General features: G+C 60.1%; 1 non-coding gene and 1 pseudogene across 1 annotated transcript; both read right to left on the reverse strand.

The window, feature by feature from the left end:
• LOC120359962 overlaps nucleotides 1–4,969 on the reverse strand; it is an 8,806-nt pseudogene extending 3,837 nt beyond the window's left edge.
• A 1,003-nt stretch (nucleotides 4,970–5,972) lies between these two features.
• LOC120359961 lies at nucleotides 5,973–6,127 on the reverse strand. The gene has a single exon (XR_005576680.1). It is a non-coding gene; the product is annotated as a 5.8S ribosomal RNA (ribosomal RNA).
• Nucleotides 6,128–7,706: the final 1,579 nt, after the last annotated feature.

Below are 7,706 nucleotides of genomic sequence, written 5' to 3' on the forward strand. Positions count from 1 at the left end.
TTCTGGTCAACGATCCCCCAGTATAATCGTGACAGAATTGAACTGATTGTGATTGGCCGATAGTTTGTAACTTTCGTGTGGTCCAGGCCGTCTTTAGGCAACAAAGCGGTTCTATTCAACCTCCACGCTTTAGGCTGGCTTGCTCTCGTCATAATTATGTTGAACCACAGTCGCAATATTTCCGCCCTCGCCAATGGGCTTATGTCTCGTTTCATCAGGCCGTCGGGCCCTGCCGCCACCGTGGCCCTGGTCCGCGTGATCCTATCCCTCACATCTTTTGATGTGATAGGAGAGAGCACGCGCCCCAACTCCAGCGGCGGCGCCGGTTCCCCAAATTTGGGAGTTTTAATATGAGGCTTCGTGCCCCATAGCGAGTCGTACAGGCTTTTGATATCTTCCGAACCGAGATCGGGCTTCGCCTCCTCGGTCCAGTCGATACCCTCCCTTACGTATTTGACCAGAAGGCCTGGATTTTGCCTGTACAACTCCTGGGTCCTGGCATACTTATAACGCTTTTTGCTCTTCTTTTTGGCTCCTCCTTTGCCACGCTTCATCCCCTTAGGGTTGACCGCGTTGGCGCGGAAGAAGTCCTCGATTTCCTTGTCCAGTGTTTCTTGTTCTTCGTGCGTTGGCGGTTCTCCACTAACTATCCGCGCCAGGACCCCTCTCAGCAGCTGGACGCAAGCTGCGGCCTCGGGTGGAATAGCGTTTGGGGGCTCTACTTCCAACACTTTCCTTGCTATTCCCTCTCTCCAGGCTATCTCCGGCAGAGAGTCCGAGGCCTCTTCAACGGGCTGTCGCTCCTCAGCACCGTTTTCTTCGCGAGGCTGCCCTTCCTCGCTCTGATGTGGCGGATCCCCGGGAGGGATAGGCAACTCATCTGCCTCCTCGGGCACATCGATCTCCTCTTCATCCGCTTCTTCTACTTCTTCTTCGTCTTCCATCTCCTCCTCTTCCTCCATTTCTTCTCCCTCCTTAATCTCCATCTCTTCCATCTCCTCTTCATCCTCTTCATCATGCCTTGCGAGCATCTCTTCGAGGCGTCTTTTGTACGCAGCCATATTTCTTTTGTCCCTTAACTGTTTATTTGTTTTGTCCGGTAGGAACTCCATCATTTTATTAGCCACGTTCCTCTCGTTCCTGAACCGGAGCTCAAGCCTCAACATGATGTCTTCTTCCTCTTCAGAGAATACTCGCAAGGCTCTTCTGCGAGGTGGCATTGGTTCACCTCTTGCGGACCCGCCTGCCCGGGCCGCATTTCTGACTTGTGGGTGTTCGTGCCTCTCGTGCTGCGAGAGGCCAGATTGTGTTGCGAACACCCTGCCGCAATTCTCTACTCGACATTCGTGTCCGTCGACGGGTGGTGGTCTTGGGGCAGTGCACTTTGGTACATGGCATAAAGCCGGATGTTTTCTTGGGTACCTTTTACCACATGTCTCGCACACATAGACCACCACCTCATTTTTGTGGCGCTCCTCGGCGTGTCTGACTTCATCGTTTAGAGTGAGCGCCACAAAGTTCCCCTTGCCGTTCTCCACACATTTGCGGCAACTTCGCCTCGCAAAGGGAACTTTAATCTCGTAATCCGTTTGGTTTGCCTTGTCGTCAACATTGGTCTCACCCTGGTTCGTTGGACGCCTGAGACCTCTGCGCCCACCGTCCGAGGCCTGTCCTTCCTTGTCGAAAGCAATTTACTTCAGGGCGGGCGGGGGCAGCTAACCCAAGCCCGCGTGTTTCCCGGTGCGGAATGTTACCGCTGGCGCCCGCTCGGCGGGCCCGCGCCCCAGGTGAGGACGCGGAAGTGGTGACTGGGCGGAACAGTCCCGCCTGGCACCGACCTGGGTCGGTCCGAGCCGCAGTCATGCCCGGGAAAAGACGCCACAACAGCATTTGGCCGTCCGAGGACGTTACCAGGAGTACCACGTGGAGGTAGCTGTGCGACTTGGACATGAGAGGCTATGTATTGCGCGTCATGCCCCGACTACGACTCTCTATAAGGGGGCCCTGATCCCCAGCCCAGAGAATCCACCGAAGTGGGTATCAAGAGCTGAGGAGGCCGACCCTTAAGAGAGTCATAGTTACTCCCGCCGTTTACCCGCGCTTGCTTGAATTTCTTCACGTTGACATTCAGAGCACTGGGCAGAAATCACATTGCGTTAACACCCGCGAGGGCCATCGCAATGCTTTGTTTTAATTAGACAGTCGGATTCCCCTAGTCCGTGCCAGTTCTGAGCTGAGCGTTGAATGGCGGCCGAAGAGGACGACCGCGACGGCTCGCGCCGCCACGGAAGCCTCGCAGCAAGGAAGATCCGCGGGAGGCCAAGGCACGGGACCGAGCTCGGATCCCGTGTTCGGCGCGAGAACGCCGAGCGTTCACCTCGCCCAGGCCCGGCACGTCAGCCAGACCCGCTTCCCGACCAAGCCCGACACGCCCCGCTCCTCAGAGCCAATCCTTATTCCGAAGTTACGGATCCAATTTGCCGACATCCCTTACCTACATTAGTCTATCGACTAACGGCTCTCTACCTTAGAGACCTGCTGCGGATATGGGTACGAACCGGCGCGACACCTCCACGTGGCCCTCTCCTGGATTTTCAAGGTCCGAGGGGAAGATTCGGACACCGCAGCAACTGCGGTGCTCTTCGCGATCTAAACCCTATCTCCCTGCTAAAGGTTTCCAGGGAACTCGAACGCTTAAACAGAAAAGAAAACTCTTCCCGGATCTCCCGACGGCGTCTCCAGGTCATTTTGGGTTACCCCGACGAACACTCTTACGGGGCCCAAATTTGATGCGGTTCCGCTGCCGGGTTCCGGAATAGGAACCAGATTCCTTTCGCCCGACGGGCGTGTGTCACAACACTTGAGCTCGCGCAAGCACCACCTCGTCGTTCAGCGCGACGTACAGCGTCGCCCGGCACGCGGGCGCGCGCGTCACGCGCGACGAGAGTGCGACGACGACGGACGACGACGAGACAGAGAGTAAACACTTGAGTATAAGTACGCCGTCATTGACATAGGATTTCTCCTAGGGCTTAGGATCGACTGACTCGTGTGCAACGGCTGTTCACACGAAACCCTTCTCCACGTCAGTCCTCCAGGGCCTCGCTGGAGTATTTGCTACTACCACCAAGATCTGCACCGACGGCGGCTCCAGGCAGGCTCGCGCCCAGACCCTTCTGCGCACACCGCCGCGACCCTCCTACTCGTCAGGGCCTCGTGACGGCGCTCGCGCTCGCGCGCTCGCACCCCCCCACTTGCCGCTGACGGCAGAGTATAGGCTCGACGCTTCAGCGCCATCCATTTTCAGGGCTAGTTGCTTCGGCAGGTGAGTTGTTACCCCTCCTTAGCGGATTCCGACTTCCATGGCCACCGTCCTGCTGTCTTAAGCAACCAACGCCTTTCATGGTGTCCCATGAGCGTCGAGTTGGGCGCCTTAACTCTGCGTTTGGTTCATCCCACAGCGCCAGTTCTGCTTACCAAAAATGGCCCACTTGGCACTCTGATCCGAGATTAAGATGCTCGTGGCTTCAAGTTTCAAGAAAGCCAGAGATCTCACCCATTTAAAGTTTGAGAATAGGTTGAGGTCGTTTGGGCCCCCGGCCTCTAATCATTCGCTTTACCAGATGAGACTCGTTCGCGTTCCGTGCGGGAACGGTCGAGTGCCAGCTATCCTGAGGGAAACTTCGGAGGGAACCAGCTACTAGATGGTTCGATTAGTCTTTCGCCCCTATACCCAGTTCCGACGATCGATTTGCACGTCAGAATCGCTACGGACCTCCATCGGGGTTTTCCCCCTGACTTCGTCCTGACCAGGCATAGTTCACCATCTTTCGGGTCCCAACGTGTACGCTCTGGGTGCGCCTCTTCTCGCGATGAGAACGAGACCCCCGGGAGTGCGGAGCCGCATCGCGACGCGGCCCATCCTCCCTCGGTCGACAACCAGGGCCGACCTTCACTTTCATTTCGCCTTTAGGTATACCATTACAAGTCCCAATGACTCGCGTACATGTTAGACTCCTTGGTCCGTGTTTCAAGACGGGTCCTAAGAGTACCCAAAGCAGTAGCGTCGCCGACCGGTATCGCGGCCCCCCGCGCGCGGGACGCGGCGGGGGACGCGTTTGCGGGCCTGTCGAAGGTTAACCGTACGTGCCAGCAGCGGGCCAGGACCGGTGACGGCGCTAGGTCCGTTGAACATCCGTGTACCGTGGCGCGCGCTTGCGAGGGCCCTTCGACGCACAGCGAGCTGCGGCCTGATACCTTGCGTGTACCGCCGGGCAGTCGGCCGGGCGACCGGGGTTTGACGCGGGCCGTTTTACCGGCGTCGCGTCAGCCACCGCACCCGGGCCGTAGACCGACACCCAGCGGGTCGCGACGTTCTACTAGGGGAGAAGTGCACGACGACGACGGCCGGACATCGGACGCACGGCGGCGGCCGGCGCGCGAGCCGCGAGGGCCCCGCGTGGCATCGCCCACCGACGCGAAGCCAGCGTCGCTGACGATGAATCCCCCCGTTCGATCTTTTGGGTTTCTTAGGTTTACCCCTGAACGGTTTCACGAAATCTTGAACTCTCTCTTCAAAGTTCTTTTCAACTTTCCCTCACGGTACTTGTTCGCTATCGGTCTCGTGGTCGTATTTAGCCTTAGATGGAGTTTACCACCCACTTAGAGCTGCACTCTCAAGAAACCCCGACTCTGAGGAGGGGTCCTCCCGAGACGCGCACCGGTCGCTACGGGCCTGGCACCCTCTGCGGGTAAGTGGCCCCATTCAAGATGGACTTGGACGCGACGCGGCACCTCGGGATAAGCGGACCCTCCCGAACACCACATTTCCCTGCGGCGGAACAGCGGGATTAGGTGCTGGGCTCATTCCTGTTTGCTCGCCGCTACTAGGGAAATCCTGGTTAGTTTCTTTTCCTCCGCTTTATAATATGCTTAAATTCAGCGGGTGATCTCGCCTGCTCTGAGGTCGTCGAAATTGTGCGACGAAGACGACGACGGCGCGTAAAGCTGCGCGGCGCTCCGTACCGCGCGCAAACACCTCCCACCTTCTCTCTATATTTTATAGATATAATCGAGTAGGTAGGACGGGCGGACGGCGACGCTCGCAACCGGGCACCGCGCGTGTGCGCGTGCTGAAAGGGCTTAACGACGACGACGAATCGGACACTCTTGGCGCGACGAGTACACGCGACCGTGCGCGCCGGTCCCAAGTCTCTCTTCTTTCCGTTATCCTCCCACTCGGGGGTTTACAACCTCGGCGCGGGGTTGCGCGCGCCGGGCAAACCCGGGGGAAGAGGAAAGAAAAAGAAGACTCTTTCGTGGACTCGGACACGCGGCCGGCTCGCCGCGAGTTCCAATACGAGCTCTCCTCGCGCGCTCTCCCCGCTCGAAGATGACACACTTCGCGCGTACAGTGATACACCGGATGTTGCTGGGCGCGCTCGCACGCAGCTCCGCGAGACCCTACTGCCTGCCCCTATCCCCTTTATTACGGGCGGGCGGGGGTGGGTCCCCGGGCGGCGACGGCGGCACCGACACCTCGCGGCGCACGCGGGGGAATATGCGCGCACCGAGAGAAGAGGCGCCCCCTTCGCCCCGTCACGTTTCCCTTCCGTCATTTCGGACGACGCCCCGATTTGTGGTGCGGACGACGCGGCGCTAAACAGCGGCGCGAGACCGGCAATCGCTCGCCTATACCTCCTCCTTCCCTACGGGAAAAAGCGAGGATGCGGGGGCGGTCCCGTGGTGCCCTGTGCGCTCGCGCGCGCTCCAACGAGTCGACAACCGCGAGAGGGCTATCCGTCCTCTGCGGCGTTTGCGTCTTCGTCGTTTTTCGGGGCGAGCGTCCAACGATCGCTCGTACGCCGTGTGCGCGCGCGGCCCCTGCGCGCGCGCCCCTCGACACGTGCGTGTCGAGGCGCGACGCCGAGCCGCGTGCGCGCGACGGCGCAAGCAGTGTGCTTTCGTTAAAACGACCCTCAGCCAGGCGTGGTCCGGGAATTGTATCCGTGGACCGCAATGTGCGTTCGAAATGTCGATGTTCATGTGTCCTGCAGTTCACAAGTTGACGCGCAATTAGCTGCGTTCTTCATCGACCCACGAGCCAAGTGATCCACCGTTCAGGGTAATCGTTTGTACATTCTTCCCGCTACGGGGAGCTCCATCTCGACAACTTGTGCGAGCGAGCTTTCATCCTCCCTTGTGCGTCTCATGTGTGCTTTGTGGGGCCCTTCGATCAGCCTGGCCGCGCGTCCGAGCACGCGCGGACCGCCGCCCCGTTTACGGGGGCTACGGCACAACGGGACACCGGTGGCACCGCAACGCGGGGGACCGACTGCGCGGTCCGCGGTGGCGGTGCCACTTGGTCGAGCGAACGGAGCGTCTCTCGGCTCATCGCCCGTCTCGGGGGAGAGCACGCGAGCACGGGGCACGAGCGCGGAGCCGGGGCGGAAGTCTTTGAAAAACCATCGGGCGCGAGAGACCGCCGAAAGTCGGCTGCTCTCCCCCTGCAGCGCGCGCGCCCCGACACGCGTGCGAAAACGCGGCTCTCAGGTTACCACCGGTAAGCGCGCGCTTATCCCAGCGTGCTAAGCACGCGCGGGGCGGGCGCCTCGCTCCTCCATCGCCCGCGATCCAACGCGCGGTGCGCGACGGCACCGGACGCGCGGAACGCGTCGACGCGCGACCAACGGCAGACGGGCACACAACGACGGCGCGGTCCTCTCCGTTCTCAATCTCCTCCGATCCGCGGGTGCGAGCCAGACGCAACGCGTCGCGACGACGCGTTGGGGCGCGCGCGGACCGATCGGACGGACGGATCGGCGCACACGTTCGGTGGTGGTGGTGCGGGTCGCGCATCGACAACCACTCGGTTAGTCCGAATATCTTTGGGTCTTTTCTTCCCCCCCGTCGACATCGCTCCCCAAATTTCCCCCGGCGGGGGCGCCCCTGACGAGGCGCGCGCCGGCGACGCGCGGGGACGGGCGACGCGACGGCGAGAGTCGAGAGGCAGTGCGCGCTGGGGGTGAGAGCCGCCCCTCGCGGGGCGACCGAACACCGCGACGCTCTCCTCGTTCAAACAGTCGTCAATTCCACCAAGATCTCGCTTGCTCTTTTATCCGTCAATTCCACGCGAGATCTCGCACGCGTTGGCTCGCGCTGTCGCGCTCGCCACGGTGCGTTCTTTCTGTCTGCGACGCGCATCGCCTTTTCTGAGAAAAAAGGGGCGCGTCGTCCTCTTCCAGTCGCCGCCGTCTCCCCTGCCGCAGCACACACGAGTGCGCGCGCGCGGAGCAGGCGCAGCCTCCGGAACGTTAATGATCCTTCCGCAGGTTCACCTACGGAAACCTTGTTACGACTTTTACTTCCTCTAAATGATCAAGTTTGGGCATCTTCCCGGCAACATCGGCAATGCCGACGCATTGCCGCGCACCAGTCCGAAGACCTCACTAAATCATTCAATCGGTAGTAGCGACGGGCGGTGTGTACAAAGGGGAGGGACGTAATCAACGCGAGCTTATGACTCGCGCTTACTGGGAATTCCTCGTTCATGGGGGAAAAATTGCAAGCCCCAATCCCTAGCACGAAGGAGGTTCAGCGGGTTACCCGGGCCTTTCGGCCAGGGAACACACGCTGATTCCTTCAGTGTAGCGCGCGTGCGGCCCAGAACATCTAAGGGCATCACAGACCTGTTATTGCTCAATCTC

Source organism: Solenopsis invicta, unplaced genomic scaffold (genome assembly GCF_016802725.1).
Source record: "Solenopsis invicta isolate M01_SB unplaced genomic scaffold, UNIL_Sinv_3.0 scaffold_412, whole genome shotgun sequence".
Classification (NCBI taxonomy): Eukaryota; Metazoa; Arthropoda; class Insecta; order Hymenoptera; family Formicidae; genus Solenopsis; species Solenopsis invicta.